Raw genomic sequence first — 10,000 nt, forward strand, 5'->3', positions numbered from 1 at the left:
TATTTTTATTATGTAGCACTTACATATATACTATATGTAATTAATATTAGCACTATCCTTGGTTTGGGAGTTATTACTGCACACAAAGTATTTTATCTGAATGGAGGGGGGTCACAAGTGGCAACAACTAAAAGTATGTGTGCTGAGCCATTTTTGAATAATTAAACCAGTCATATGGTGCCACTCTCAATTCCTCTAAAAAAAGAAATGTAAGATAAGTACTCTCGTTTTAATAGCGTCTTTGGTCATTTTTCTTTTCTTGCCTATAGTTAGGACACTGCTGCCATGTCGAGGTTCGTAGCCCAATATGTCTTACCATAACTGAATTGTTCTTTAGTTTGCTGTTGGTTCGTGTGGATGAAATGAAATTTTTTATCGGATATAGGAATTCGATTGATATTAATGTGAGAGGTGGACAAAGAGGCAGGTAGAAGTGTACTGATTTTTATTACAGTCAAGGGAAATATAAATATACAGCATGCGGACGGAAATGTGGTCACCGACCCGCGAGAGAGTAAAAGTGGGTCGGCGAGACCCGATTTGTGTTTCTTGAGAGACATAAAATACAAAATATAAAAGTACACAATATGTGGTTATACAAGCTTTATACACTGACGGAAAGCCCGCTGAATGCTCTCTCAGGGGGAAGTAAGAACAACGCGAATGATGAATTATGTACAGAGAAAATTATGAATAAGCGTTGTCCTTACAAATACTCCCCCCCTAAGACAATAATTAGGTATGATTGTTGGCTGACTTCTTTGTACTTCGGGTAGTCACTCGCGGAAGCGAGCTGGGCGGCGGAGGCGCCCTCGGGTGCGTGATATTAGTTGTTGTGGTAGATCCTTGGGTTTTGGGTTTTCCGGGGACGGGATGCCTCCCCTGAGGTGATCCTCGGGGGTTCGACCGTCTTTCGAGGGCGGCCGCGCTACGGCTAGGAGGTTTGGCGATCGAAAGGAGTCGCTTTTTTTCCGAGGAAGATTGAGGCGCCCGTGGGGAACCCTCGTCTGCGAGTCCTAGTCCATGATGAAGGCTGGTTTCAGGCGATCGATTGTGACCCAGTCCTCGCGACCGTTGATGGATAGAGATATGCCTTGTCAGTGCGTCGTAGGACGCGGAAGGGACCGCGGTAGGGTCTCGTTAGAGGCGGGCGGCGGGCATCGTCCCTGACGAAGACGGTGCTTGCACGATGATAGGGCCTTCGGGAGGAAACGTTTGGTTCTGTCGGTAGAAGGTTTTGATGCAGGGGCGTGAACTTCCCGGCGGATTCCCGAAGCCTGTGGCGATGGAGACGTCAGCGTCGTCGGCATTGGTCGGGAAGAACTCGCCAGGGACTGTTAATGGCTCCCCGTATACCTTCTCCGCGGGTGATGCCTCGCCGTTTGCCCGCGGGGCAGTCCTGAGACCGAGGAGGACCCACGGTAGTTGGCTCTTCCAATTTTCGTCGGTGCAGCGCGCCATCAGGGAAGCCTTGATCGAACGGTGGACTCTCTCCACCATGCCGTTAGCTGCTGGGTTGTAGGCGGTGGTTGGCATGTAGCGACGTTCCCATTAGGCGGCCAGGGCAGTCCACAACTCCGACAGGAAACTGGTCCGCGGTCTGTCGTGTGATTTCGTCTGGCACTCCGAATCGACTGATCCAGCTGGCGAGGAGTGCTTCGGCACATGCTTTCGTGGTCGCCTCCGACATCGGCGTTGCCTCGGGCCATCTGGTGAGCGATCGATTACCGTCAGGAGGTACCTGGCTGCTTCCGACGGGGGCAGGGCCAACGACGTCTATGTGGTGGATGTGGCCGAATCTTCGTTTCGGCTGCGGGAAATTTCCCCACGCCTGATTCCGTGTGTGCCGACTGATTTTGCTAGTTTGGCAAGGCACGCAGGTCCTGGCCCACTCGAGGGAGTCCTTCCGAATTCCATGCAGACGAACTTCTCCGTCAGGAGGCGCACCGTCGTCCGGCCCGAGGGGTGCGAGAGTCCGTGTATGACGTCGAACACGGCTTTCCTTCGGAGGCTGGGATCAGCGGGCGCGGGCGGCCCGTGCTGATGTCGCAGAGGAGCGTCATGCCTGCGGGTCCGAAAGGCACGTCTTCCCACTTGAGGGCGGTGATAAGCAGTGCGGTATGCGGCAGTCCTCCGGGTCGGCAGCCTGTTCCCGGCAGTCTTCGTAGTCGACCCCGAGACGCACGGCGTTGATTTCTATCCTCGATAGGCGTCTGCCACGGGGTTCTTCTCGCCAGGCACGTACTGGATGGTGCAACCGAACTCTGCGATGGCTGCTAGGTGCCTCTGTTGTCTCGCTGACCAAGCGTCGCCCGCCCCCTTGGTGAAGGCGTGTACCAAAGGGAGGTGGTCCGTCCTGATCGTAAAATTGGGGGGAGCCCTCGAGGAGGTAGCGGAAATGTCGCACTGCTTGGTACACTGCCAGGAGTTCGCGGTCGAACGTTGGCTGTACCTCGTCTCGGCGGCTGATAGTTTTTTGCTGTAGAAGGCGAGTGGCTGGGGCTTGCCCTGGACCACCTGCTCGAGGACAGCCCCGCAGGCGACGTTGCTGGCGTCGGTGGTGAGGCGTAAAGGTGCAGCAGGGTCTTGGTGGCATAATGTCGCCGCTCTGGCGAGGGCCCTCTTCGTCTCGTTGAAAGCCTTCTCTTGTTCGGCCTCCCACGTTAGGGCCTTTGGTTTCCCTTCAGGACCTGTGTTAGAGGAGACATGGTGCGGGCCGGCGGCGGGGATGAATCGGCGGTAGTAATTGACCATTATTCCGATGAACTCCTGCAGGGACTTGACCGTGGTTGTGTTGGGAACTTCTGCACCACGCCTACCTTCGAGGCCATGGGCGCACAGCCCGTCGCGGAGATCTGTGTCCGAGGAAGTCCACCTTCTCGGCGCCGAAGGTGCATTTGTCGAAACGGACGACCCAGCCCGTTTTCCTGCAGGCGCTTCAGGACCGCTCGGACGTGATGTAGGTGCTCCTCCAAGGACCTGGAAAAAATCAAGATATCGTCGACGTAGCAGACGCAGAAGGGCAGGTCCCCCAGGATGCTGTCCATCAGGCGCTGGAAGGTGGCCCCTGCATTCCTCAGGCCGAAGGTTGAGTAATGGAAAACGAAGGAGCCAAAAGGCGTGATGATGGCAGTCTTGGGGACATCCTCGGGGTGCACTGGAACCTGGAAATAGGATTTTAAGAGGTCCATTTTTGTGAAGACCTTCGCCCCATGAAGGGCCCCTGTCAAATCCTGCATGTTTGGCAAGGGGTATTGGTCGGGGATTGTAGCGAGGTTGAGTCTTCTGTAGTCTCCGCAGGGCCTCCAGGTGCCGTCAGGTTTCTGTACCATGTGCAGGGGCGACGCCCAAGGGCTCGATGCTTTCTTGCAGATGGCCCATTCGTTCCATCTCCAAGAACGCCTGCTTCGCCTCCTGGAGGCGGCCTGGAGGGAGTCGTCGGAACTTCGCGTGTGCCTCGGGGGGCCGTGGTGGCTATGTGGTGGAATATCCCGTGCTTGGGCGGCGTCCCTGCCGCCTGACGAAGTTCCGGCTTGAAGACTTCGGGGAACTCCTGCAGGAGGTTTGCCGTATTTGTGGGGGGCGATGGTACAAATTGTAGGGGCGCCCGGCCTGCTGCTAGTGGAAGGGAAAGGCATGTCCCCGTGTCGAGGAGGCGTTTGCGGCCCACGTCCACCAGGAGGCCGTTCTGCGCCAGGAAGTCTGCCAAAAAAACCCCCAGTAGCGGGATCCTGACGTCCGCGATTGTGAATTCCCAGACGTAGTTTCGCCCCAAGATGGATATCTCGAGGGGCTTCGTGCCGTAGGAACGGATGGGGGTCCCGTTTGCGGCGACGAGGGAGGTTGTTTTGTCGGGTCTCGCGGCTACGGTCTTTTCCTGACGGCGGGAATATCGAGTGCATTGCCCCCGTATCCACCAACATCCTCCGGCCGGAGATCGCGTCGCGGACGTAGAACCCTACGGTGTGTGGTTCCGACGCGGCCGTTGCCACGGGCGGCCTTGGTTTTGTTTGCCGTCGTCGTTTTTTTGACTCTTGGAAGGTGCAAGGGCTTTCGCACCTCCTGGCGAATCTCCCGACCTCCGGTGGAAGCGGCACCAGGAGAGTTTTCACCTCGCTGCGTGTGGGAGGACTTCCCTTGGGATACGGCGCCGATCTCTTGCGTTGGGTCGTCGTCGTCTTCTTCCTTCTCTGCGGCCAGGCACACGGAGGACGGGGGGGGCGGCGAGCTTCGCGGGCATTGTTTGACAACGTCAGATCTTTGCCTTCTCTAGTAGTTCGTCGTCCTCTAGGGTGTACGTGTCGTCAGCTGCTTTCGGACGTCCGGCTCGAGTTGCCGCAGGAATATTTCGCGGCTCAGGCTGATCTCTACCTTTTTTCCGTCGGGGCCTATTTCGGGCAGACGGACGAGGCCCATCACAGTGTCCCAGGCATCTTGGGTGTCGGCGCCGCCGCATGGGGTTCGCGACTAGTCGAGGGCGCGGGCGGCCCTTTCAGCGAATAGGCACGGAATAGGGATTGTCAAGAGCCTTTCTTTTATCTCGTCGAGCGTGACAAGTCCGATTCGTGCTCGACCGGTCAGCCAGTTAGATATTCGGCCGAGCACCTCTGTCGGGAGAGCCGCTGCGACGAGGTCAGCCTGCAGCACTTTGTTTGTGAGCCCCGCGATCCGGAATTGCCCTTCGGCTCGGTGGAAGAAACCAGGAAGACGGGTCAGCCGTTGTGAAGGGGGGCAATTTGACAGCTTGAGCGGCCGCTGTGTCAGAGTCCGTCGCTGGGGCGGGGGAGGCCCGGGTTTCCCGCGAGGTTTCCCGCGAGGTACTGTTTGCGCCCATTGTCCTCTCTCCGCAAAAACGGTCGACAGAGTCGTGAATGGCGGGCCAAACCGTTTTGAGGAAACGCCTGAACACACCTTGGGCAGGTATGCCGTATTTAGTCCGTTAGAGGCGTTGGTTATTTCCACAGTAGGAGCTTTCAGAGATCTATACTGAGGCGCCGTATGAGTCCGTTAAAGATCTCTGAAGGTGAGCGGCGGTAGTGAGTCCCTTATGGCTGAGCCAAAACCGCTTGGGGGTCACCGTCCCAAACCGGGAGGCCACCAGTTGTGAGAGGTGGACAAAGAGGCAGGTAAGAAGTGTACTGATTTTTATTACAGTCAAGGAAATATAAATATACAGCATGCGGACGGAAATGTGGTCACCGACCCGCGAGAGAGTAAAAGTGGGTCGGCGAGACCCGATTTGTTTGTTTCTTGAGAGACATAAAATACAAAATATAAAAGTACACAATATGTGGTTTATACAAGCTTTATACACTGACGGAAAGCCCGCTGAATGCTCTCTCAGGGGGAAGTAAGAACAACGCGAATGATGAATTATGTACAGAGAAATTATGAATAAGCGTTGTCCTTACATTAAGACCAAAAGTCCCATCATAAAGAGCCGTTTTTACACATTCACAAAAAGAGATGTATCACAACACAAATAATTACTGGAAACGGAAATGTGAATGAATTGTTCAGGATAAGCTAACTATAAAGATTAAAACATTTTCCCCCATTTTATTCCCCCTCCTGAAGTTGACGATCATACAACTTGGAGCTCCTGACTCCCAAATTAAGTTGGTCTATAATATCATGTCAGTTATCTAATAGTCCACTTATTTTCGGCTGCCTCACTCAAAATTGATCTGTACACTGTCACCAAGTATCAGGTACCATATATATTCAGGCAAGAAAATCTAAACTCAAATAAAAATTATACTTACGCAGTTTGATGTTTAAAGCCAGCTGAGTGCGTTTGTCTCTTAACTTCCCGCCGGCACGCACCACAGGCAGCCTATGTAATGTGTTTCATACATTCTATCGATGCTGGCTTTGACGACCATTATTCGGCTAATTTTCTCCCTAGTAATATTTTTTTTCTTTATTTGTTCATTATGTCAAGTAGACAGGCACTAACATCGTATCATATCCTCACGTCTGTTCAATGTATTTACCATTGTTAATATGATTTATAATGCGTCTCCAACAGTCATAAAAAATCGGACAACCGATGTGCAAATATGTCAGCTGTGTGCAAGGCATAGGGCGTCAATCACTGGAGTAGCGATCTCCCATGCCGAGAGTGACTTCGGAAGGCCATATGAAAGGTCTCGGTCCAGCTCTTAGTACTATATTTTATTACTATTACTTTTTTTAATCTTTATTTATTATTATTATTATTATTATTATTATTATTATTATTATTATTATTATTCGACCGAATTTCACAGAGAAAAATTACCTGACGAAAACACACCTAAGCACTCCAACCATTGTGGTCAGGCCTAAGCATCTGTTCTGGATCTAAGCAGTGTCAAGCATAAATGGTTCCTGTGTAAATATAGGACTTTCTTTGCATATGGTAGCGAAGCACTAACTAAATATGTAGTACAATCACTAAAACCAACACTCACAATGCACTTTACTCAGTAAGCACTCACACTTGCATACATTCACTATATACACACACACACGCACACACTCAACATACATCACACACACTCTCAATAACACAAAACACTCTGACTCCCAACAGTCACTAGGCACTCACTATACACTAAATGCTCACTAAACACTTAAAACACTAAATTTACTAAATACTCATTATACCCCAAACACTCGGTAAACATTCACTAAACACTCACTTAATCCTAAACATTAATTAAACACTAAAAACATTCACTAAACCTAAAGCAATCATTAAATACTAAATGCTTACAAACACCCTAAATACTTATTAAATACTATACAGTGATGAAACATCCACTCATTAAAAACTTAATAAACACTACATACTAAAACATTTGCTAAACACTAACATTCACAAGACATTCACTAAACGCTCACTTAAAATTCGCAAAACTTTCACTAAAACCCTAAACACTCACTGAATACTTACACTAAATATTCACTAAACACTGCCATTCACAAGACATTCACTAAACGTTCACTTAACATTCACATAACATTTACTAAAACCCTAAAGACAAACATTCACTGAATACTTACACAATAAACATTCAATAACATTCACAAAACATTCACTAAACCCTAAAGACTCAGTAAACATTCACTGAATACTGACACATTAAACAGTCACTAAACCCTAAACATTCATCAAACACTTACTCATAAACATTCACTAAACGCTTACTCACTAAACCCTAACAATTCGCTAAACACTGACTCATTAAACATTAACGATAGAAAAAATTGACAATCGCACTAATTTTTCATTTCTCTTGTTTTCTTTACATTAATGCTAGGTGATTATTTTTTTGGTCTAGTTTGCTCTTGTATTTATTCATAATCTTCTTGAGAGAATGGAAATGTTCGAAATAACTTGGTGTGTGGAGAGATTGTTTTAAAAACAGAGATCCTCTGTGTCCTTCCTCAGCCAGGTGTATTATATCTGACGAATTTTACACCAGCCGAAAAAAATCGACTATAGTAACAACAATATTCATTCATAAAACTGATAATACAAAAATGTATCCATGATTTCATTAGTATGAAAGTCGGTTGAAACCAAAAGAAGGTAGTCCTGCTTCGATAAAACAAGCCGAGTAGGCTAATTAAGGGCAATTATTATGATCTGTACCCTGACTATAAGCGGTATATATTTACATATGTATTACTATCTATTTTAATGGGTGCGTAACTCTATTTAACAAATGTTATGTACATAGACATTTTTACAGCAATAACTCTAATAATGATAAGAACTTATATGCTACTTTGTATAGTGCCAGTCTTTCCAACCAACCAGCTACATTCAATTTTTCATGCTCGTAAACAAAGCTAAAGCGAGTATGGGAGACCGGGCTAATTGCCACACTTTTTACAATTCTGGTTATTGCGAATATAGAACAAACATTTTTGCGAAATTCTTACCACCACTGAAAAATATTAACATTCGTCTTTATCATAGAGCAAAATAATTGTTGTTTGCTTTCATCATAAGATAACAATAAGCTTTAGAAAAAACTAACTTTTCGTGCCAACTTGCCTCACGGGGTAAGGTGGCACACATTATGGTGTAAGTTGGCACATTGATAATTAAAAGAAAATTACTACATTGCATTTAAATCAAATAGCAAAAATACCCTCTGAATTTCCAAAATACAAAATATAAGGCATTAGTGTTACTTCATATCATCATCTAGTTGTAATTGTGGCAGGTGTGAAATAAATCCTCGTCATAGTCTTCATGCTCCCACATGTTACATGCCATCCTGCACTGGACCCACACTTCTCCTGGCTTACCAACACAGGCTCTCTTCAGCTGAGCTTTCTTCTGGATCAACAGGAACAGTTCTTGAACTCTGTGTCACGCTGATGGACTGATCTGAAGCCCATGTGTCTTTTCGGACATCTCTCAATCTGTTACATAACCACCCGTAAAATCAAAATCTTGAAATAGTCCGTAATTCAGAGTTGAAATTCCATCAATCCTAAACCAATTGAAAACATCAGAATAAGTGACAGCTAGAGGTAAAGCCGAGGAACTTTACCAGGAATGTCACAGATGGGCATACTTGATCCTCCTGGATTACCAGTCATCCACGAATCACATGCCCTGTTAACACATTTCTTCAGATGTCTATAAACACTAAAATCCAGGGGCTGCAACTTGTGAGAACAATGTGGAGGAAATGATAGGACACTAATCTCATTATCCTTCCAAAAATCTAGAAACAAAACGTAAATTATAAATAAATATGGCTTACTATTGTTATCAAATACGTGCGCCAACTTGCCCCATTTATTTTGAGCCAACTTGCCCCATCCCTACCATTTGGTACAAAAACGCTTACAAAAGTCCACACCAAGAAGCCTTGAATTAATCATTTTAATGGTATAGATCTTTAAGCCATAAGGAAAACTATGCTAAAATTTTAAAAATAATCTTTACGAATGTATCGATGGTTATAGCAAATAACAGAAAGATTAAAATATTTACTTACTACCATCAAAATAAAAAATTGTCTCATAAATTCGAGCTGCTACCTTCTATCTCTATAGAATTTTGTTGGTAATTGAGGAACCACGTGGCAATTACACAGTATATGTATTAGAGTCATCTATTGATAAACTAAAGTCATTTTGAGTGTGCCAACTTACCCCTGTAGCCAACTAGCCCCGGGCTCCCCTACTATAATTGAAGTCAGTTGCTTGCTTGACAAAATAATGATATGACTGAATCATTATGGGCCTACAGATGACTGTTATTTATATGAAACAAATAAATAATTTTTATGTTAGATCAGCCATCGTCATTCGGGTTCCGCAGAACCTTAGGGTTCCGTGAACGATCGCCAGGTGTTCCGTAAGAATTCATGTTTTATTTAATTATTTGTTATTTATAAGTATATATTTTTCGTTAAACATAGCGTGAGGAATCGTAGTCCTATAATTTATTTTATCGTACATATCGTACGAGATTTTTTCCCTCTGTTTTACAAAAGGTAATTAATACAAATGCTTACATATATATATATATATATATATATATATATATATATATATGTGTGTGTGTGTGTGTGTGTGTGTGTGTGTGTGTGTGTGTGTGTGTGTTTGTGTGTATTGGGGTTCCATTGGATGAGGAAAATTGTGTCAGGGGTTCCTCAAAGTGCCAAAGGTTGGGAAACACTGTGTTAGATAAATACAAAGGATATAGAAAGGATAAAATATTTATTAAATATATCACGATAATGTATAATACGGGTCAATAGTAGCCCACTATACTAATCTAGACATTCATTATTAGGGCTTACCCTTCCCCCTGCCCACCTGTTAGGGTGTGTCTGTCAGGGGAAACCACCCACTAAAATGTCTGTCATTACAATCACAGCATTCTAGAATATGAAGTGCTATTGTAGTACAAATTTTGCTTGGTATCTCCAATGTTGGATGCAGTTCCTGTCTCCCCCTCCCCCTCCCCACTTTTTGTGGGGTG

The sequence above is a fragment of the Macrobrachium nipponense genome, chromosome 40 (assembly GCF_015104395.2).
Source record: "Macrobrachium nipponense isolate FS-2020 chromosome 40, ASM1510439v2, whole genome shotgun sequence".
NCBI classification, from domain to species: Eukaryota; Metazoa; Arthropoda; class Malacostraca; order Decapoda; family Palaemonidae; genus Macrobrachium; species Macrobrachium nipponense.